Source organism: Podarcis pityusensis (assembly GCF_964106645.2).
Source record: "Podarcis pityusensis genome assembly, chromosome: 14".
Lineage (NCBI taxonomy): Eukaryota > Metazoa > Chordata > Lepidosauria > Squamata > Lacertidae > Podarcis > Podarcis pityusensis.
Window position 1 is genome coordinate 45,901,895 of NC_138039.1, and position 22,410 is coordinate 45,924,304.

Here is a 22,410-nt window from a genome sequence, read left to right on the forward strand (position 1 = left end):
TCCTGGGGGCCAAGTATGGTCCTCCTGCCCTTCTCTCCAGCCCTTGGGCCTGTCCCCAGGCCACACCTCTCGCCGTTTCTGCTCCACACCCTGGTCAGGTGCTTTTTCCTGGCTGAAATGTGTCTTAAACCATGACACTGCCTCTTGCTTGTCTGGATGAAGATGAAGAGAGGCTGTTGGGTATAGAAACCTTTGACTATGTGTGGCTGCAATGCAGCTTGCTGTACAAAGGTAAGAGACACATCCATTCTTCTGCCTGCTTTGGCTATGGTCCTATTGACCCTATGCCCCCCTGAAATACGAATGCATACGTTTGGCTGCAGTAGAACATAAGAAGAGCCTACTGGATCAGGCCAATGGCCTGTCTAGTCCAGTGTTCTGTTCTCCCAGGGGCCAGTCAGATGCTTGTGAGAAATCTTCAAGCAGGATTTGAGCACAAGAGCACTCTACCTTCCTGTGGTTTCCAGCAACTGGAAAAGGTTCCCCACTCCTAGTTTTACTCCTTAGCAGGCAATGAATCTGAGTCCAAAATAGGGCTCCCCCAGTCCCCTGCTCCACATATGTGAAAACAATTAGAAAAAAGGCTGTTCATCAGTCTTGGTGCTAGTCAATACAAGTTTCATTATTATGGTGACTAGCTAAACAAAGCGTAACTATGAACTGAAAGCAAAGCTCGTGAAAGCAAGATAGAAGCCCTATAAAAACAAACCACGTGTGGGAACTTGCTTCTCCAGAGTGGGTGGGTCCTGGTTGACTGGCAACTTCTCAAATAATGGAAGAACAAAAGTTATGTACCAAGCATCTTAAGGAATAAATATTCATACATTGCTAGGATGCAGAGTGTCTAACAAAAAAAAAGTGGAGGCATTCTTTGGAAAAGAAAGGAGGTAGGTGGGAAAGAAATATGCCTTTGTTCTTGGTTATAATTACATACATTTCCTACGCAAAATCATTGGAGAGCATGGTGTTTACCAGCACATTTTATTCTGAGTACTGAAGCTCGTTTTGCCTTGTTTTCCAGAATGAGAGAAAAGCTGCAGAGATACTTTTTCCCTCTCATAAGCATATGAAATAAGATCCTTGTTTTCTTTCCAATTTGCCTCTTCTGAATAATATTGTCAGCGTTATTTTCCAATTGGCATTTGTGCTGTTTTGGGGGCTTTGAGGGTTTTTTTCCTCCAATTGCTTCTCTCTCTCTTTTTTTTTATAATGTCACCTAATTTAGTTGTCTTTCTCCTTCAGTGCATAAATTATGTACTACTAAAGCTCAAGAGGTACGGTGGTAATCATGAGATAACCATTCCCCTGGGGCAGTAAGACATGAAACACAGCTAGGCGGACAACATCCTCCAGCTGTGAGATTGTACCACAGGCTGACTTTGAGCTAGTTAAAAACACTCTGTGTGTGTGTGTGTGTGTGTGTGTGTGTGTGTGTGTCCCCGCTGTGGAAGAAACGTGCATGGAACAACAATAATTGCTATTCTCCATTTTTCTTTCATCTATCTATAGCTTCATCTAAAACATTCATTAGTCAAAGGTTCATCTTAACCCATCTTATTTCTAGGTTGCAGGCCTAAAGCAAACATTTTGGCTAAGTTCCAACCAATATGCAAAATTCAGATCCCTCTCTCCTGGCTCCCACCCAGTACTCTGCATTCCCTAGTCCAGTGCCTCAGAACTGCACAGTGTGTATCCAGCTAGGTTTTGCTCAGTGTAGATCTATTAAATTAATAGACCTACGTTAGGCATGTTCATTAATTTCAGTGGGGCTACTCCAAGTATGACTAGCATGGCGTACAACCCTATGGGAGGATTTCATTGCCGCTTTAAGGAGATCATGCCATCTGTGGAACTATGTCCCCTCTCCTGCTCCTCTGTGCTGTTCATCTCTTCCCCTTCCCTCCCAAGAGCCAGTTGGGTTCAGGGGAAGAGATGGGGCGAACCCTATTAGGCTAGTGGAAGTCATGGTGTGGGCTTCGGCCAGCAGGACCCTTTAGCTGAATCCAGCCTTGTATGCCCACCTCACTCCATTGATGCCAACACCTTGGGTCCCCCAATGTTGTTGGACTGCAACTCCCATCGTCCTTGACCACTGGCTATGCTGTCTGGGGATGATGGAAATTGGAGCCCAACGACATCTGGGGACCCACGGTTGAGCAACACTGTGAGTTGATTTTGATTTTGCTACTACCTGCAGAGGTTGACCTGACTATTCATTTTGGCCCTCTCAACATGTGTTCTGGGAGTAAAATGAATAGCTGTAGATTTTTTAAAGTTGTATTTCTCTATCAGTCTGTATATGAGATTCCCCGTTTCATTGAGCCTTGCTGCAGTGCATATCAGAATTATTGATTTTGGTTATGGTCTCTGGCACAAATAGCTTTAAGAGAGGATTAGACACATTCATGGAGAATAAGTCCATCAACAGCTACTACCTGTGATAGCTAAATGGTATCTCCATACTGAGAGGCCATGCCCTAATTCCCTCTAACAGCAAACTCAGGTGGCTGGGTGCTGACAGGATCAGAGTCCAAAATGGGGCCACCAAGGAACACAAGGAAAGTGTTGGGATGTCTGGCTAAGCCTCAAGGTAAGCAACTTATTTTTAAGAAGCCCAGGGGGGCAAGATATATATATCCCCAAAAACAACCCAACAAGGATCAAGCATGCGCCAAGAGCCCAGAACTTTGAGTGTCAATTGGAACAGAAAAATGGAACACAGAGAGGACAGAGGGAAGAATGATTTGACTAAAGACCTAACAAATTATAATTTTGTAGGAAGGCATACATCTGTCTCCTTGAACAGAAAGAATGCTCCTGTTAGGAGGTGAAGATGCACTGCAACGTTTTATTGCAGGGTCTTCTGAATACCTCTGCCTTTGCCTTTCACATCTGATCTGTGAGCTTCCTAGAGGCATATGGCTGACCATTGCATGAAGCAGGATCCCAGACTAGAGGGAAATCTCGTCTGATGCAATAGGTCACTTCCTAAATTCAAGCTCCTCCCTTCCCAAATAGTCAGCAGATGCTGGCGCCCTACAAGTGTTTTCCTCAATCCTGTTTCTCCAGCAATTTCTGTCTCTGCATCATCCAAATTCGAAAGAAAAGCCTTCTTCGGAAATCAGTTTTGCCGTTAATTAATACATTCATTTTTATGTAAACTGCCCCTTAACACACACACTTTTGTACATGTTATTTTGGTGGAAAACTGCACTGGAAAATTCAGAGAAGTGCAGATTTCAAAGGATAATTGTGTTTTGGTTTCCGTGTTCGAGGAGAGCGAATGACGTCATTTCTCATTAAGATGCAAACAGGATCTAATTCCCTCCCCTGCTCACAAACTATCTCACTTGCTGACTGTTTTCACATTAGGCATAAAGTGTCGAAACGATTCAAGTATTTCTCAGCACAAATCTACCAAGAAGAGGCTGTCAGCTGCCTTTTAGTGCATAGGCACACATGCACACATTTTGTGTAAAATTAATGCGGAGCAAGCCAGAAATTCCTTCTTTCCCACTTGTCCCTGTTTATCCCGCCACTCAAGCGACTTGCATAAAGCAAGAGGCCCAAGATTAAAATTAGACTCTCTCCGTTCACAGAGTAGGATCGTCTTTGGGGAGGCAGAAGCTTTTGTTTCTCTGTGGAAGGTCCCTGCCTAGCAGCCAATCTGTTTAGCAGCTGGTACTAGCACAGGGCGGCTCTGTGCCCACCTGCTACATGGAGGCGAGGTGCGACTTTTCCATTCTCTAGAAAGCAGGCGGGGACTAGAAAAACACATAACAAAAAATATGAAAGGAACTATCAAGATGACGGGGTGTACCAGTTTCTCCCCAGCTTGTGCCAAATAGAACAGCTAAAATAGAACAGATTGACAATGACTCGTCCAAACAAAAAAAACCCAAACAACAAAAACAACAACAACCCACCAGGGATGGGGAGTAAACCTAAGACACAGAAGAAATTGCCTTCATTCTGGTACAGTTTGCTCTACAAGCAGCCCTTAAACAGGAAGGCAACTGGGGGAAAAGGCGCTGGAATTTTGTTTGGTTGTCAATAGCTTTTCTGTTAGATGGCAGCTCCTATGGGGTTAGCCGAGGATGAAGGCAGAGGAGGAAGAGGACATAATCCCTGGCCAGTCAATAGTTACAAATGAATGAAGAAGGTCCAAATAGGATATATTTCTATCACATTGGTCTGAAAGAATTTTTTTCAAGTTACAAAAGCAAGTCTGTAGCTGGTGGGCAATGGAACGTACAATAATAAGCAATGAATCTTACGTGGCTTTGCAATGTTGCAATGCAGGCACAGTGTATAATAGCACAGAAATAGGTTCTAAAACATCTGAATATATTCAGTGCTGACTGAATATATCTTTCAAATGCTAACTGTACCACAGCGATGAAACACAAAGGTACGATTGGCCAGACCTTGAAATCCAGAAGATTTCAAGGGACTGTTTACAACAGAGGTATTTTGGAAAGACCTGCTCGTTCTTCTTCAGTGGCATGTAGTTGGAAAGGGGCCTCTCCTTGTGCATGAGCTTCATGCATGTGCGTCATGGCAAGGGGGGAGACTAGCCTGTCCCCATTCAGTGGCTAGAGAAGGAGCCATGACAGAGTGCCTGGTTTCTTCTGACCTTGTCCCTGGGGAAAAACACCCAGCTCCAACGGTCAGGTTGCACTGCAGAAGCAAGGGGAAAGAGCACTTTGGCCCAGAGTTCTTCAACCATAAGCCCCCAGATGTTGTTAAACTACAAGTCCCATCATCCCCAGACAGCTCAGCCAATGGTCAAGAATGATGGGATTCACAGAACACAGCTCTGACTATTCCATCGGCCAAAGGAACAGGGTCCATCCGCTGCTATTCCAGCAGGTATACCTCCTACCTGCAAGGTCATGTCCAAAGCGTAGGACTGAGAGACTAGTTTGAGCCCCACACTATGGGGTATTGCAGGGTACATTCCTGTCTCCAGTGCTGGTTTTGCTATTGTGGAATGGTTTTTTTTTATTATTTTTGAAAGACTTTATTGGGTAAATCAAAACAAATACAACAAAGAGTGACTTCCCAATGCTGTTTAACATCTACTATTTATTTAAAATAAGAAACTGTTGTTGTTGTGGCCATTCTTCACACAGAATGGTTATCGACATAAGCACATACAAAATGCAGTAAGAATAATGAATGCATAAAATACAAATAGAAAAATAAAATGAGAATACAGAGGGAAGGGGGAAACAACTGAGAATGCAATGTAGCATACATTTATCACATATACGAAGAAAAAGGTGAATCAAATTAGTTCTCGATAAAGCCTCTCCACATATATTTATCTGTGGAGCAGGGGGTTTAGTGGACTGTGCCGATGAGTTAACACAAGAGAAAAACTTATTCCAAGTCAAATAAAAGTGGTCTATTTTTGATGAGCCATTAAGAACTCTCTGTTTGTGTGTCAGCTGTTCTGGCAGTGCAATTTTTTGCCAGTCACTTCCTCTCGGGAGGGAGGTGAGTTGGATTTCCAATGGGAAGCTACTGACATTCTGGCTGCGGCAAGTAGCACAAACACTAACATGAAGTCACTGGGTGTGATCATTTGGAGTTGGGGGTGAGTGGGCAGCGTCATCAGAGATGGTCCATAAACCAGCGGAGAACCCATGGTTTAATCCGTGCTGTCTCCAGTTTTTAGAAAGGTAGCACGACAGGTCCTGTAACCTTGGAGTGGCACTGCCAGTCACAGGAGACAAGGGCAGACCACATGGGCTAATGGACTAGCTCAGTATAAAACAGCTTCATATAGCTTTTAAGCATTCTTCAATAACCAAATTCTTCAATATCACCTTCCCTTCCACTGCATTATCTTCAAACCCTTCACCATTATTTCTGCCGGTGTAAAACCAATGAAAGGGAGAGACAAATCTGCCATTATGTCCCTGCTATAGCATCATTTCCTCTGGGACTTTCTAGGTCACTCCATCCTCCAATATGTCAATTTCCCTCCCTCCTCCAAAGATTTAACCTTTTGCAGAGCAGCCAATGACTGCCCCTATCTTTCCTCCCCGCCCCTCTCCCTTCCCCTGGTCTCCAGCTCTGTAAAGTCCCCTTCGGGAACATAAACCATTCCAATAGCATTTTCCTCAGATCCAAAGTCTCCCAAGATGCATCCGCCAAAGAGCTGACACTCTGGAGTGCAGACATCTTGACTCAGCGCCAGGTTGCCTGTGACCTATTGTGTACGAGATGAGGCCTGTGGGAATAACTATATGACAGCATCATTTACAGCATCATTAGTGGTCAAGAAAACCACTGTTAACCCTGATCTAAATGCTACAGTTCCTTCTCAAGCAAGGAACTGACTTTCCTGTGATTTCGGCTCGTCAGATTTAAAGCAGAATTCATCTTATCCATTTTTATCTGGCTTCAAGGACCTCAGGACGGGGCCCCTGTTATCCTTTTGCAGAAGCCCTGTGAAGCAGGCAAGGCTGAGAGTGACAGGCTCAAGGTCACCCAGCCTACAGTGTGGCTGAGTAATGAGTTGAACCTGGGCTGCACCCGGCACTTAATCCACTGACATCACAATGGGTTTGGTTAAAAAACAAAACAACCTTCGAGGGCTTATATTACAAGAGAGCTAACCATCAAATCAGCCACAGTCAAACACAAGAACATACACATAAGCAGCCGGTGAAGATCACTTAGGAGTTTAGCAACTGTCAGCAAATGAAATGAAGAATAACAACGAAAACTCTTGACACAGCAGCTAACAAGGGCGAGGGGGAATCCTTTAGAGCCCTCAAGAAAACAAATTTGTGAAAAAGTATATCTGATGTTGGGATACCAGGAGAAAAGGGATGGGAGGAGGTTCTACTAGAAAGTAATTTCTTGCTGCTGCTGCTGCTGCTGCTGAAGTCTCTGTCCAAAGTAAATCTCCGCTGTACTTCAAACAGTGATGGGTGAGTACCCAGAGGAGGACCTCCAATGGTGGAGGCTTAAATTACACAATGTTGTAGAATGGTCACATCCACACCATCCATTTAAAGCATGTGGATTCTCTCCCACCCAAACCCTGGGAACTGTAGTTTGTTAAGGTTCTTGGGAGTTGTAGCTCTGTGGTTGGGTGAACTCCCCTTTTTTATGATTCTTTGGGGGAAGCCATGTGCTTTAAATGCAGATGTGACCTTAGGATAGGGTTACCAGACGTCCCCGGTTCCCGGGGACAGTCCCCGGATTTACAAATCTGTCCCTGGACAAATTCCGTCCCCGGGATGTCCCCAGATTTGCAAATCTGTCCCCGGGAAACGTGGCAGCGGCAGCCTCAGCAGCCCGGAGCCAGCCTGGTAGCGCAGTTGGCTCTGGCTGGCTTCAGGAGCTGCTTGCTGCTTGCTGCTCGCTGCCACCGCCACTGCTGAAGGGGAACTGGGGACGTCCGGTGGTACAGATCTCCTGCCCCCTTCCCCCTTTGTTTTGACAGATCGGGGGAGGCTCAGGAGTCTTGGGCAGGCAGGCGTTGCCCAATTTTTTAAAAAAAACTCTGCGCATGTATTTTTCACAGGGTGCGAAAGAAGGGCTTTGCACCTTGCCTGGCAGAGAAACCGTGCTCTTTGCGCCCCTCCTGGGCAACAGCCACCCACCTGCAACTCCCAAGCCTACCCCAGTCTGTCAAAACAAAGGGCGAAGGTGGCAGGAGATCAGGGAAGACTCAGGAATCACAGGTGGGCTGTGCACCATTTCCCAGTTTTTAAAAAACTCTGCGCATTTATGTTTCACAGGTGCGAAAGAAGGACTTTGCACCTTTATACAATATGCATGTGTGCTTGGGCCCAGGATCTTTTGCCTCACCATCTCCACTACTGACTCCCTGTTGCTACTCAGCTTCAAAAAAAAGAAAAGAAAAGAAAAAGGAGTCCCCAGATTCATTGAAAAAAATCTGGTAACCATACCTTAGGAGGCTGACTTACAGCATAATGCTCTCATTCCACCTTTGGTCTGATCCATAACTTCATCCCCAGTGCTTCCCCACCACCCACCCAGTTTCTTTCTCAGGAATTAGAATGCCAACTGGGTGTTCCAAAGCTACTTGCAAGGGCATGACCCCAACTTATTGACAGTTCATGACCCAAACTCCTAAGTGCCCCCGTTTGATCTGTTCAGTTGCAGGCAATGAGAACCAACTTTTTTTTTTTATTTGACTCTTTACACTTTTATAGTTGTGAATAAGACAATATGTGAAATAAGTAATCTGTAAAGACAGCCACAGATGTAGCACACTGGGGAGCAACTGCAGTTCTCAATAAGCATTCAATTAAAGGGAACAGCAAAATAAAGACAAATGAAAAAGAAGACCCCTCCCCCAACCAGAGAACACAAAATTAGACAAGGACAGGAGACAAGAATCCATTTCACACTATTACGATGTACATCAGGGTAGCCAACGTGGTGCCGTCAAAATGTTGTTGAATTGGCCATACTGTCTGCGACTGATGGGACCTGGATTCCAATGGGGGAATAATCCTGAATGTCTCCGATCAACACCATAAAATTTCCATTCATAACAGCAAGCAGATTGATCACACACGCGAAAGGGGTCACATTTTAAAGCAGTCCTGCAGGCACCACAGGAAGGGGTGTTTTATTGGTCTCACATGGTACCAGTGAAGAGTTCTGAAATGGGAAGCAGCCCTTGAGATAAGCTCCAGAAGAAAAAATGCCCATAGTCCTTTGCGGGGTGAGCAGTCACTTTGTCCAATGTCTTGAGGTCCTGGGATCTCACAAGCCAGCCCACCTTCCACTCTACAGTGGTACCTTGGGTTAAGTACTTAATTCGTTCCGGAGGTCCGTTCTTAACCTGACACTGTTCTCAAACTGAAGCACCACTTTAGCTAATGGGGCCTCCCACTGCCTTCGTGCTGCCGGAGCACGATTTCTGTTTTCATCCTGAAGCAAAGTTCTTAACCTGAGGTACTATTTCTGGGTTAGCGGAGTTTGTAACCTGAAGCGTATGTAACCTGAGGTACCACTGTATTTCCATTCTATCACAACTTGAGCTTTGGCAGCAGTTCAGAGGAGGACCATATGATCACCCCAGAACTTAGGAAGCTCCATTAGATGCCAGGCCAGACAGTCCATCTATCCCAGTCTTGTCTGCTCCAGAGGTGAGGGTGCCAGTGCAAGCCCTCCAAATGCTGTTGGACCTCAGCTGTCATCATCTATTGACCAATGCCAACTGGGGTGGCTGGGAATTGTAGTCCCATGACAACTGGATGGCATCAGACTGGCCACCTCTACATTACATTATATCCTGTGCACGCATATCAGGAGAAGCTTCCTTGCTCCTCTGTTTTATCTTATTATTATTGTATTTTTGTAGCATAAATCTCATCAAAAATATGAATGGATTATTTTTGCTTTTCAAAACTGATTTTTTAAAATTACTTCACTGAGATTGGTGTCTGTATAACAAAATATGAAATGATCTTTCCAAGCCAGCCCAGCATTATTTGATAGTGGGATTGAGCAGGTTTTTAGGAGCCTGAAAGAGACTCAGCTCATCCATTGCCTTCATGGAATATTTAACTGTTTGCACCAAGTGGTCTATTTGGTGCGTGAACGGAATAAAGTCTGGACTGAAAGGTTAAGAGAAGATGAAAGAGACTAAGAGAAGATGATAGACAAGAGGCAAGATGAAGCGCTCTGAAACTGGAAGACACATGGATGCTGATGGAAGGCTTAAGACGAGATCCTGCTGCATCAGGCCAATGGATGAGAGGGATAACAAAGGCTACTAGCCAATGGCCTTTCCAGCCCAGCTTCCTGTTCTCACAGTGGCTAACCAGATGCTTATGGGAAACCCACAATTAGGATCAGAGCAGAAGGATGTGGTTTCCAGAAACTGGCATTCAGAAGTATTAGGGACTCTAGCTTTGGAGACAAGCACAGCCATCATGGCTAGCTAATTATACAGTCCCAGCCCAGTTTCAATAAATGCATCTTACATCCCTTTCAGAAGATACACAGGCTCAGGGTTTGGGGGATCTCCAGAGAAAGGAATTCCAAAATTGAGGGGCCACCACCTTGCATGACCTTCTGTGTGTTCTTGCAGCCCTGTTTGGGCACCTGAACTGGGGCATATATTTACTGTTGTCAGAGGTGAGTGACAGGCAGGCAAGAGAGTTGTACCATGGAGTCAAAGCCAAGGAATCAAACCAGGAGGGAGAGCGAAGTAACACTCTGAAACACACACCATCAGGAAGGCCATTGTTCTCAGCCTGAGTCTGAGCCTAGACAGAAAGCCCTTCATAGCTCTTTCTGCCTAGGAGGGTTCAATGACCAGGCTAGGTGGGTGGAGCCCCTCCAGAATCTGAGACTACTTCACTAACCAGGAAGAAGCTCCAAACTGCTGCTCCAGTGACTGAATGCACAGGGCAGTTGCACCCGCAGCCAAAGGGACTTTGTTCTAGTCCTGGTGTTTCCTGCAATTATACACAAGAGAATGTCCCCATTCAGCCAAAAGGTCATGACTGAACATGGAGGAAGCAATGTGTGCTAAATGTGCTTTAAATGTATGGTGTAGATGTAGCCTGAGTCTAGAAAACAATAAGAAAGGGCATGTTGATTGCTGTTGATTTTAATGTGCCCATACATATCTCTACTTAGACACCCACCACTGATAAGGGAGTTTGCTTTAAATATAATTAAGCAACGAGGGCTGAACTGAATACTAACTGATATTAATTTGGATTCCTTATAATTAATTTAGAATCTTGAAACAGAGCCATGAGTAGCAATTTCATCCTGAGCAGCAAGTTTGAGAAGCCTTCGGCAAAGTCAGGTAGAGGAGCATGTCATCACCTAAGAGGCTTATCCTGCGATACATTATCAAGCCACCTTGATACTCTCTTATTTGAGGATTTTGTCTGATGGCTTCTGCAAACAATGAGAGCGATTAAGGGGATGGAGCAACTCCCCTATGAGGAAAGATTGCAACATGTGGGGCTTTTAAGTTTAGAGAAAAGGGAAGTAACAGGCAACATGATAGATGTGTAAAAAAACCAAAACACAATGCACGGTATGGAGAGAGTGACTAGAAAAATGTTTCTCTCCCTCTCTCTTAACGCTTGGAGGATTCAAGACACATAAAAGAAAGGACCTTTTCACACAGTGAATAGTTAAAACTATGGAACTTGGCCCCTGCAAGATGGAGTGATGGCTCCTGGCTTGGATTGCTTTGAAAGTGTTTTGGACAAATTTATGGGAGAGAAGGGAATCAATGGCTACTAGCTAGTGCCTATTTTCTACTTCCATAGTGTCATTGAATTCTACTCAATATTGATCCAGAGCTGATTCCAATGTACAGTTAGCAGAGTAACAACTTAAACACGTTGCAGGATTCCCAAAAATAGACCAGAGGCAATTGTATTTCATCCAGCAGAGCTTTACTGCTACTGAAGGCAAATGAGCATAATGGTCACAAATCCATACATTTAGGATGTCCATAAGAAATCCAGTTGCAGCAGACTTACAATAACTTATAATAGGTCTAAGCCTACTATGTACAGACCACCACACCAGAAGGAAAAGAGAGAGAAAGAGAGAGAAAGTGAAACCCAGCCCCCTCCTGGCCTCTAATTATAGTCAGCATGACCTTGACAGAAAGAGATAAAAGAACCCGTTTAAGCCAGCTGTTCTCAGCTTCTCGGAAGGAATAACCCAAACATCATAAAGCTTCTGCTTGTTTCTTTCACACAGAGAAGATTCCAGAACCCCCTTCAATTAAGTAGAATAGGAAAGATCTCTACACATCAGATCAATACTTTCTGCACTAATAAATGCAAACTGACACATAGTTGGAGGCAGTATGCTGAACACCAATTTCTGGAAACTTCTGGGGGTGCAAGTACTGTACTGTTGCATTCACGTCCTGCTTTGCGGCTTCCCACAGGCATCTGGCCGGGCATTGTGAGAACAAGATGGTGGACTAGATGTGCCACACTGGCCTGATCCAGCATGTTCTTGTATTCTGAAACAAACAAAAGAAGAGGGGAAGGAGGATATCCTAGACTGGCTCCCGTTTGGATTTTGACATCATTAAATCTCCCTTGAACATGGGTGCGGTAGTTCATTAAGGTGGAATCCAGACACATATTCAAAAAAACCTGCTGTAAAATGCTTGTTTTTTTAAGTGGTTTGAAAAATATATTGAATTTGCCATAAGCTCACCATTGCCATCTTGTGTCACATTTGTATAATGCACTTAAAACACACTTAAAATGTTGTACAGTTGCACCTTGGAAGTCAAACAGCTTAGTTCTCAAACATTTTGGTTCCTGAATGTCGCAAACCCGGAAGTGACTGTTCCGGTCTGCGAACTATTTCTGGAAGCCAAACGTCCAACAGGGTTTCTGCAGCTTCTGATTGGCTTCATGAGCTTCCTGCAGCCAATCAGAAGCCGCGCTTTGGTTTTGGAAAGTTTTGGAAGTCAAACGGACTTCCGGAACGGATTCCGTTCAACTTCCAAGGTACGACTGTATTGGCAGCTGTATTGCTGAGTCTCTTGTGTTCAGGCTTCAAACAGAGGGTTCCAGTGTAAGAATGAAAATTTAATTCATTATGATAATGCAGCAATCAGGGCTTCGCAACACAGCAGGGGAAGTCAATGTGGCAGCCTGATGCTGTTGGACTTCAACTCCCATCATCCCTGACCATTGGCCATTGAGGTTGGGACTGCTGGGAGGTGGGGCTCCACCAATATCTGCAGGGTGCCAGGTTGACTACTCCTGTGCTAAAGTGTGTTTTGCATGTTTTCTCAGCCCCTTGAGAATGGATGCAGTAGTTGAACTAGTCTTCAAATTTGAAATGTGGAATTGTGCCTTTAAGCACACATTATCATTTTAATTCTGTCTCAGCATTCACCAGGTTATACCCAAGTGGGTACTATGGCACTCTGTGCAAGGCCAAATTTTTTTATTATTTTTGTGTGTGTGTATGTGTGTGTGTCCAGCCCTTGCTCTGCATTCCCAAAGGCAAACAGGAGGTGCCTGGCTTTGGGAAGGAGATGCAAGGCTCCGACAGGGTCCTAGAGCCTGCTCGCCCTTCCCCAAACTGGGAAAGCGGTAACTAGACTTTGGGAAGGAGGTAAGAGGACACTAGGACCCTGTCAGAGAGTCATGCCTCCTTCCCTAAACCCATCCTGGGTTATGCAACTATTGTGTTATCAGACAAGGCAATTTTGAAAGAGGCTTGAAGCCAAAGTTATTTGGGAAGGGGCCTCCACCCTTAAACCAATCTCGCAGCTGATGAGGCAGGCCCCTAATAAGAGTTCCTGTTCTTGAAAGGAATATCACTTTTAAGGGGCTGACTCTCAAAAATCAGAGTTAGGGGTGGAAAATGGATCTAAAGGCAATTGCTTTGTCTAAATATATAAAGGATGGATAATCATCTATTCATCACTGAATCATCTATTTTCTATATTAGGGCTAATCAACATAGGTAAAGGTAAAGGTACCCCTGCCCGTACGGGCCAGTCGTGTCCGACTCTGGGGTTGCGTGCTCATCTCGCTCTAGAGGCCATGAGCCGGCGCCGTCCGAAGACACTTCCGGTTCACGTGGCCAGCGTGACAAAGCTGCAGCTGGTGAGCCAGCACCAGCGCCGCACACGGAAACGCCGTTTACCTTCCCGCTATAAAGCGGTACCTATTTATCTACTTGCACTTAAGAGTGCTTTCGAATTGCTAGGTGGGCAGGAGCTGGGACCGAACGATGGGAGCTCATCCCGCTGCGGGGATTCGAACCGCCGACCATACGATCAGCAAGTCCTAGGCACTGAGGTTTTACCCACAGCGCCACCCAAATTTTGGTGGATTGGTGCCACCAGCTCCAACCAGCATTGTCAGTGGTCAAGGATTATGGGAACTGTAGTCAATCAGCATGATTCTACAATGACTGGCAGAGGCTATTCAGGGTTTCAAAACAACGATCTTTCTCAGCCAGAGATGCCAGAGTTTGAACCCAGAACCATCTGCACTAGACTCTAGCTCCCATCTTCCCCGACAACTGGCCATGAGGGTGATGCGAGTTGGGGTACAGCAACATCTTGTGGGGGAAGACACAGGTTACCCAGCCTTGCTTTGGGGACAAAGTATCAGTGTTGCATGTAAGGCTACAGCAGTGGGCTTACAGAGTGAGAGATATTTGTATAAACAGGTCCTCAAGACTTCCACATTCCGCATGTAGTCCTCTTAACTACAAGTCCCTTCCCAAAGTTGTGCTTAGTGCATATTGGACACTCACCTTGAGTCTTTCAAAGCACATTTGTTTGTAAATTTCTGGAAACTGCCACAGACTGAATTGTTGTTGTTGTTGTTTAGTCGTTTAGTCGTGTCTGACTCTTCGTGACCCCATGGACCAGAGCACACCAGGCACTTCTGTCTTCCACTGCCTCTCGCAGTTTGGTCAAACTCATGCTGGTAGCTTCGCGAACACTATCCAACCATCTCGTCCTCTGTCGTCCCCTTCTCCTTGTGCCCTCCATCTTTCCCAACATCAGGGTCTTTTCCAGGGAGTCTTCTCTTCTCATGAGGTGGCCAAAGTATTGGAGCCTCAGCTTCAGGATCTGTCCTTCCAGTGAGCTCTCAGGGCCGATTTCCTTAAGAATGGATAGGTCTTCCATGGGACTCTCAAGAGTCTCCTCCAGCACCATAATTCAAAAGCATCAATTCTTCGGCGATCAGCCTTCTTTATGGTCCAGCTCTCACTTCCATACATACACAGACTGAATTACTGACATTAAAAAGCTGGGGAACTCCTTGTAGAATTTTCTCCCTCTCCAAATGCAGAATGCTGCTTTCAAAACAGATTCTCATCCTGCAAAATCTTGGCGTTCAGAAAATAAGTTGTTGGAAAAGGGAGGCTTTAACAGAAAACTGCGACTGGGTTTTCCAATAAAGGTGAAAATGCTTGACCAGAATTCTCTCCACACATATAGCTCTCCCAAAATGTCAAATAGGTCCTTTCACAATAATTAAAATTTTTTTGGGGGGGGGGTGTAGGTGTTTGGTGACACCCATGCCCAAAAACCTTCCAGGGACCACATTGCCAAGCTAGCGCCTTTTCTTCTCTACACACACACACACACACACACCTGTCCCCTGAGGCCAGTGATCAAAGCCAGGAAGCTGAAGGTTGAAACTGTGAGGATGTGAAATGTAGGGGATTTCACCGTGAACTATTGCATCTTCTTGACAGGTACGCTACACACTAAACACATCAATATTTGTACCTCTGGTGTGGGTTGACCACCCTTGAAATCTGACCGACAGGTGCTCAAAATCAAATTACCCAGCACTACAGGCTCTGACCCCCATGCCTTGAGAGCCGTTAAATCAGGTTAATTGAAACAACAAATATTCCTAGATAGTGTTGTTTCTCTCTCTCATATATATATATATATATATATATATATATATATGAATGAGAAAGAGAATGTGAATGACTTCACTGGACTGGACATATTGACTTGCCTGCATTTCTGCCACTGCTTTTGATGTCTATTGATTTTGAGAATTATATAATGAACTTCAAAGGGGTCACACTATGATTCTGCCAGCCACTGAGACACAGCAATTCATAAAACTGCAAATGGAATAGTGTTTTATTAAAACAACCCCATCAGGAAAGCAGTGCCAGTTTTCCCAGCCAAGATTATTAGTTCCTTTAAGTCATCATTGCAACAAGATTCTTTAATGGCACCGAAAATTGATGAGAATTATTTCTATGCAGATACTGTAGACAAACTGGCAATTGCAACTCCTCTCCAAGAAAGGCTGGGAAAGGGAAGAATCCATGCTGGAAAACTCACAGTGATGTGACCAGTATTCAAAGTGGGGCAGGTCTAGCCCTCCCATTGGGCATAGTGAGGCAACCCTCCCAAATGGCTGGTTTTGGATGCCAGAAAATGGCAGAAAGTTACTGTTTATATAATTTATTACTATAGTCTTTTTACTGACATCAAGGTGAGGGAGTTGGTGCTCATGGAATTTCCTTCCTTGTGCAGCTAAAAATTCTACTGGCCTTGGGCACTGTGCACCTTGACTTCATGGGTGGGGCACAATTTGTTACTGTGCCTTAATAATAATAATAATAATAATAATAATAATAATTTATTATTTGTACCCCGCCCATCTGGTTCGGTTTCCCCAGCCACTCTTGGCAGCTTCCACAGAGACCAAAAATACACTAAAACATCAAACCTTAAAAACTTCCCTGAACAGGGCTGCCTTAAGATGTCTTCTGAATGTCAGGTAGTTGTTTATCTCTTTGACATCTGAAGGGAGGGCGTTCCACAGGGCGGGCGCCACTACCGAGAAGGCCCTCTGTCTGGTTCCCTGTAACCTCACTTCTCGCAATGAGGGAACCTCCAGAAGGCCCTCGGTGCTGGATCTCAGTGTCCGGGCTAAGCGATGGGGGTGGAGACGCTCCTTCATGTATACAGGACCGAGGCTGTTTAGGGCTTTAAAAGTCAGCACCAACACTTTGAATTGTGCTCAGAAACGTACTGGGAGCCAATGCAGATCTCTCAGGACCGGTGTTATGTGGTCCCGGCGGCCACTCCCAGTCACCAGTCTGGCTGCCGCATTCTGGATTAATTGCAGTTTGCGGGTCACCTTCAAAGGTAGCCCCACGTAGAGCGCATTGCAGTAGTCCAAGCGGTGACAATGCGTCTTGAGTAGGGTTGACCACTTGCACATCTCTAATCAGAAGAAATTAATCAGCCATGAAGATGACACATGCTAATTTCTCCTAACACTAAAAAATTGTGTGCAGTTTTGACTAATGTACACATGTCTGAAATAAACATTTTTCCAATAGGATGCGTCTCCCAAGCAGGCTACTTGTGCTATTATGTTCATTTTTATGCACACTTTCCCCAATATATGCATTTTTGTAAACATCCTTTGGTTGAGAAGCTGCATTGCAAAACTCGGATACATGTGGATTTTGAAGGATGGTTGTGTTTCAGTTCTCATTTTGTATTGGAAAGTGTGTAATTGATAAATTGGACTTCAAATGTGAACAGAATCCTATCCCTACCTGTGATGCAAAGTGATGCTCAATTTGAGTCATAGTTGGGCAACTTTTTCTGGACACTTCCTCAGGGGTATTCAGAGGAGGGGGGTAGCAGTGGTGGTTGGGGCAGTAGTCAAAAGTGGGCAGGGAAGTAGTCAACAGTGTGCAGTGCCTCCTTCCTTCCTTCCTTCCTTCCTTTCTTCCTTCCTTCCTTCTCCATCCATGCCACCTGCATGGGCCACACCTTCCTTCTCCATCCATGCCACCTGCATTAGGCCACACCTGCCCCGCCCAATGCTGCTTTCAGCTTGTATGCCCTGGTTGTTAATGAGAAGTAATGGCACAGAATGAGGCTAGTCTTCACACACACCTCTATAATACCTGTGACACCAACAGGTAAACAGAGGCAAAGTCAAATCATTATATAAGTCTCTGCTCCTGTAAAGGGTTCTCAGAAAGGTGTCCTTAACTCAGACATGGAGGGATGAGAGAGGCAGAGAATGTAAAATGCATGTGCATTTTCCATCTTACTGAAATCCTATATTAACTTTGGAAAAATGAAACATGTATTAAATTGACTGGGTTTAATTCAAATATGGAAGATATAATTTTCACCCATCTCTTTATTAATATAGTGCGGGTCCACTGTTTGCCTTGCACAGAATTAGGGCCGCTCCAGACATGCTTTTTTAAAAATTGCACATTCATGATTTGTGCTCATGGGGCAGTTATACGCTATCCCACTTTCAGAACTGTTTGTACCTGCAAAAGTGTTGGTGCAGACCCGAACCTTCATTTCCAATCAGCGCAGGTCCTGTAGTTGAAACCCTGCCACTTTTCATACCATAAACATTCCAGAGTTGCTTTGCTTTCTTCAGCTTTTATTGTGCTATAGTGTGTCCCTCCAGATGGCAATAATATAAAATTACTGGGAAAGTGTCACGAAACCAGTAAAGCAGAACAATGTGTGGATGATCCAGTACAAATCCATCACTAACCCACAGTTATTGCAACAATGACATAGTACAGAATGGGCCGGCCCGCCCATGAGGTAGACTGAAGCGGCTGCTTCGGGTGGCAGAATGGGGTGACACTCCTGCAGGCACTGCTGGGTTTGTGCAGCTGCGGCTTCTGGTTGGATCTTGCTTCCGATGGCGAAAAGGGAAGAGTCAACACTGAACATGCGCCTTGGATGCAGGGGACATCTGTCTTGATGGGCCCCTAAATTTCTAGAGAATGAGGGCCACAAATGTTGCTACTTGGGGTTGGGGAACAGATAAAACTTATTTTCTTATAGTGCATCTATTTATCACATATCCCACCATTCCTCCAAGGAGCTCAAGGCAGCATCCATGGCTCCCTTTCTCCCTGTTTTATCCTCACAACAACCCTGCGAGGTAGGTCAGCCTGAGAGTCTGTGACTGGCCCAAGGTCACCCAGTGAGTTTCATGGCTGAGCAGGGATGGGACCCGAGTCGCCCAAGTCCTAGTCTGACACTCTAACCACTACACCACACTGTTGTAGCATATGCATACTTATTATTTCCCAAGAAGTCCGGAATTTCTCCCATTCGGGGCGCTCACTTGCAGGCAGAATTAGTCCCTGGATAGGCAATGTCAACACTCCTGCTGCCAGCACAGCAGCTAATATGCATTCAGATGTCTTTTGGAGTGGATATACGTATGTCAAAATAGTTAACCCTACAATTATGCACTGAGTGTGCCAAGCAGCGAGGGCTGGGGCCTGGGAGTGCTCTGGCTGAGAAATGGTTGCACCTATTTTTAGGCTCTGAAGATACACACCCCACTTGTCGAGGCTTTTCTGTTGCAACAGCCCTGCGTGGCTCACTCTGGGATCTGGGGCACTTGTGGGGAGACAGTCAAGCTGGTTCAGAGAGGGCAGAATTGAGAATAAACTACATTTGCAAAGACTTGGTGGCATCACGAGCTCATTGTTTTAACCAAACTGGTAGAATTTGGGATTTATTGCTATTAAACTAGCCAGTGTGGTGTAGTGGTTAAGAGCGGTAGACTTGTAATCTGGTGAACTGGGTTTGCGTCTCCGCTCCTCCACATGCAGCTGCTGGGTGATTTTGGGCTAGTCACACTTCTCTGAAGTCTCTCAGCCCCATTCACCTCACAGTGTGTTTGTTGTGGGGAAGGAAGGGAAAAGGAGAATGTTAGTCGCTTTGAGACTCCTTTGGGTAGTGATAAAGCGGGATATCAAATCCAAACTCCTCCTCCTCCTCCTCTTCTTCTTCTTCTTCTTCTTCTTCTTCTTCTTCAACTAAACACAGATGTGTGTGGGTGGGTGTGGGTGTGTTTGCTAAGGCTAGCCAGAGGTATTTTGGCCCCTGGGGCAAACTACCAAATGGTGCCCACCCCCCACCAGAAAAGAAGGGGTGAGTGAACATTGGGAACAAGGGGGAAAGAGAGAAATACATTGGGCTCTGCTGCTCCTGTGGCTCTGGCCACCTGAGGCAGTCACCTCACCTGGCTCCATGGAAGGGCCAGCCCTGCCTTCATCTGACTCCCTCCTTCCTTACCTCTAGTTGTTGTGATTGTGAGCTTCCTTTTCCAGGAAAGCTTTTATGGCCCAAGCTTGCTACTGAACAGACTGTCTTCATACAGCACATTTGTTTCCTTCAGGTAAAGAGCTGGCAGACACTGCTGGGAAGCCTTCAGCACTCAGACACAGTAAAGAGGACCCACCACACACAAACATAAAATTGCTTGAAGAGCAAGAACTCCCCTCCCCTGGTTACCTGCTTGAATCTGTGTCTAAATTCATAACATGATGTGCAGGCAGGAATGGACAAATCTATTCATTTCAGCTTCTTTCAGTTTCTCACTTTTCCAGTCCTAAATTCAGTTCTTTTAGTTTCCACAGCATTTTTTAAAAAAAAATGAAAATTCACCAGCATTTCATTGCCAGCTTCTCCTAATATGCATGGGTTTTGCATGCAGTTTTGACAGATATACACATTTTCGTAACCTATTTCCCCCATATGTAATGCACTGTAACATAATTAATAAATGCATTTTGTTTAGCACAAACATACACATTTCTGCACACATTGCTCAGTTGGAGAAGGTAAAGGTAAAGGACCCCTGACAGTTAAGTCCAGTCGTGAACAACTCTGGGGTTGCAGCGCTCATCTCGCTTTACAGGCCGAGGGAGCCGGCGTTTGTCCGCAGACAGTTTTTCCGGGTCATGTGGCCAGCATAACTAAGCTGCTTCCAATGAAACCAGAACAGTGCACAGAAATGCCATTTACCTTCCCGCCGGAGTGGTACCTATTTATCTACTTGCACGTTGACGTGCTATCGAACTGCTAGGTTGGCAGGAGCAGGTACCAAGCAACGGGAGCTCACCCCGTTGTGGGGATTCGAACCGCCAACCTTCAAATCGGCAAGCCCAAGGCTCAGTGGTTTAGCCCACAGCACCACCCGCGTCCCATCAGTTGGAAAGCTGGGCTGCAAAATTTCAGAGCAGTGAATTTCAAAGGAGAACTGTGTTTTGCTTTGAGTGCTTCAAGAAGTACAAATCAGGTAGCTTCCTATTGAAATGCAAAGAGTAAAGCATCTGAACTTCTTTAAACTCCAATCTGGACCACTGATGAGGAAGAGTCTTTGGGATCAAATGTTTCCTGATGAGATCCTTTCCCCACCTCTGAACAGATAAAACACCATCTACCACTAACCAAACCCTACTTTTCTGCTGCAAGCCACATGCAGATTCGCAATGGATTTTTCCACAATTATTTTTTTGCACAGTGAGGGGGGATTTAATAGCACTCTCTGTCTGTGTACCATGCCTGGTGCTCCATCTACACTAGTGGGAATAGCGTGGCTGTATGGCTGGGAAAGCGATAATTCCCCTGAGCATGTCTTTAAAACAAACCCTGTGTTTTATTTTTTATTTTTAAATAACTAAAAAATTTGCAACACAGCACTTACTTCAATGTAAGTCACTACCATGACTTATACTTCAATGTTAAAGAGTAGAATGAAAAAAATCAAATTTTAAAAAAAAAACAACTGGAGAGGAAAATAAGCACAATAAGAAAATGGTGCTACCTGCAGAGACTGGAATGGCAGCACATATTTTTTAAATGACCAATTTTAAAAATGAAAAGGCAGTTTAGCAGCAAGTTAAGTATTATTATGTGAAAATGTTTGTTAAATTTGTTTAAGTTTGATAAAAAGTTGTCAATTAAAAGACCGCTGTAAAAAAAAGGTTTTTGATTTGCAGTGTAACTTTGTACATGCTTATTCAGAAGTTAGCCTCACTGAGTTCAATAGGGCTTCCAGGAAAGGGTTTACAGGATTGCCCTTTTTAGAAGAAGAAGAGTTTGGATTTGATATCCCGCCTTTCACTCCCTTTAAGGAGTCTCAAAGCGGCTAACATTCTCCTTTCCCTTCCTCCCCCACAACAAACACTCTGTGAGGTGAGTAAGGCTGAGAGACTTCAGAGAAGTGTGACTGGCCCAAGGTCACCCAGCAGCTGCATGTGGAGGAGCGGAGACGCGAACCCGGTTCCCCAGATTACGAGACTACCGCTCTTAACCACTACACCACACTGGCAACGTAACAGGCAAGATAACAGTGAAGCTGCATGCCAAGAGATAGACATGCAGTGGAAATGTAAAGAGAAAGAAGGTTCTTTTTATCAGATGTGGTGGTCTTGTAGTAAGGCTTATTGGGAAATGATATATAATGAATTGAAAAGGATGTTTAAAAAACATTTGTAGAAAAAAACCAGAAGCTTTTCTTTTGGGAATTATAGGGACAAAACTACCCAAACTGTATAGAAAATTATTCATGTATGCAACTACAGTGGCAAGAATGTTACTTGCCCAAAAATGGAAAGAAAAAGTCCCAGTGAAAGAAGAATGGCTACAAAAACTTATGGAATGTGCAGATATAGTGAAACTTACCAGAAGAATAAGAAACCAAGAAAACAAACTTTTTATAAAAGAATGGAAATGGTTTATTGAATATTTACAGACTAATTGTAAACCGATAAGAACATTGGCAGGGTTATTGTAATAACCTGCAGTTTTATAAGAGTATATATTTAAAGTAGATGAATAAAAGAGCAAATTAAGTTAATTTGGATATGCAGAAGATATTAAAAAATAAATTTAAGGAACTGCAGGAAGAGGGGGAAGGAAGTCAAGTTTTGAAATGTTAAAATGATTGTGAAGTTGGTGCGATGTATAAACTTGAAAAGTACAATTTTATTTTTTTAAGATAGATGTGTGGTGATAAGCTCACCTATTTAACCTGCTACATCATTAATGTTCCATTCGATTATGTGCAGTCTGAAAAAAAGGGGAAATATGGGACAGCG

General features: G+C 44.5%; 1 long non-coding RNA gene across 1 annotated transcript in view; it reads left to right on the forward strand.

Annotated features, from left to right (window-relative positions):
• LOC308462768 overlaps positions 1-22,410 on the forward strand; it is a 34,661-nt gene continuing 12,251 nt past the window's right edge. The window contains exons 1-2 of the long non-coding RNA XR_013979331.1: positions 1-887; positions 2,495-2,590. This is a non-coding gene — a long non-coding RNA (uncharacterized lncRNA). The remainder of the gene's footprint in view (positions 888-2,494; positions 2,591-22,410) is intronic.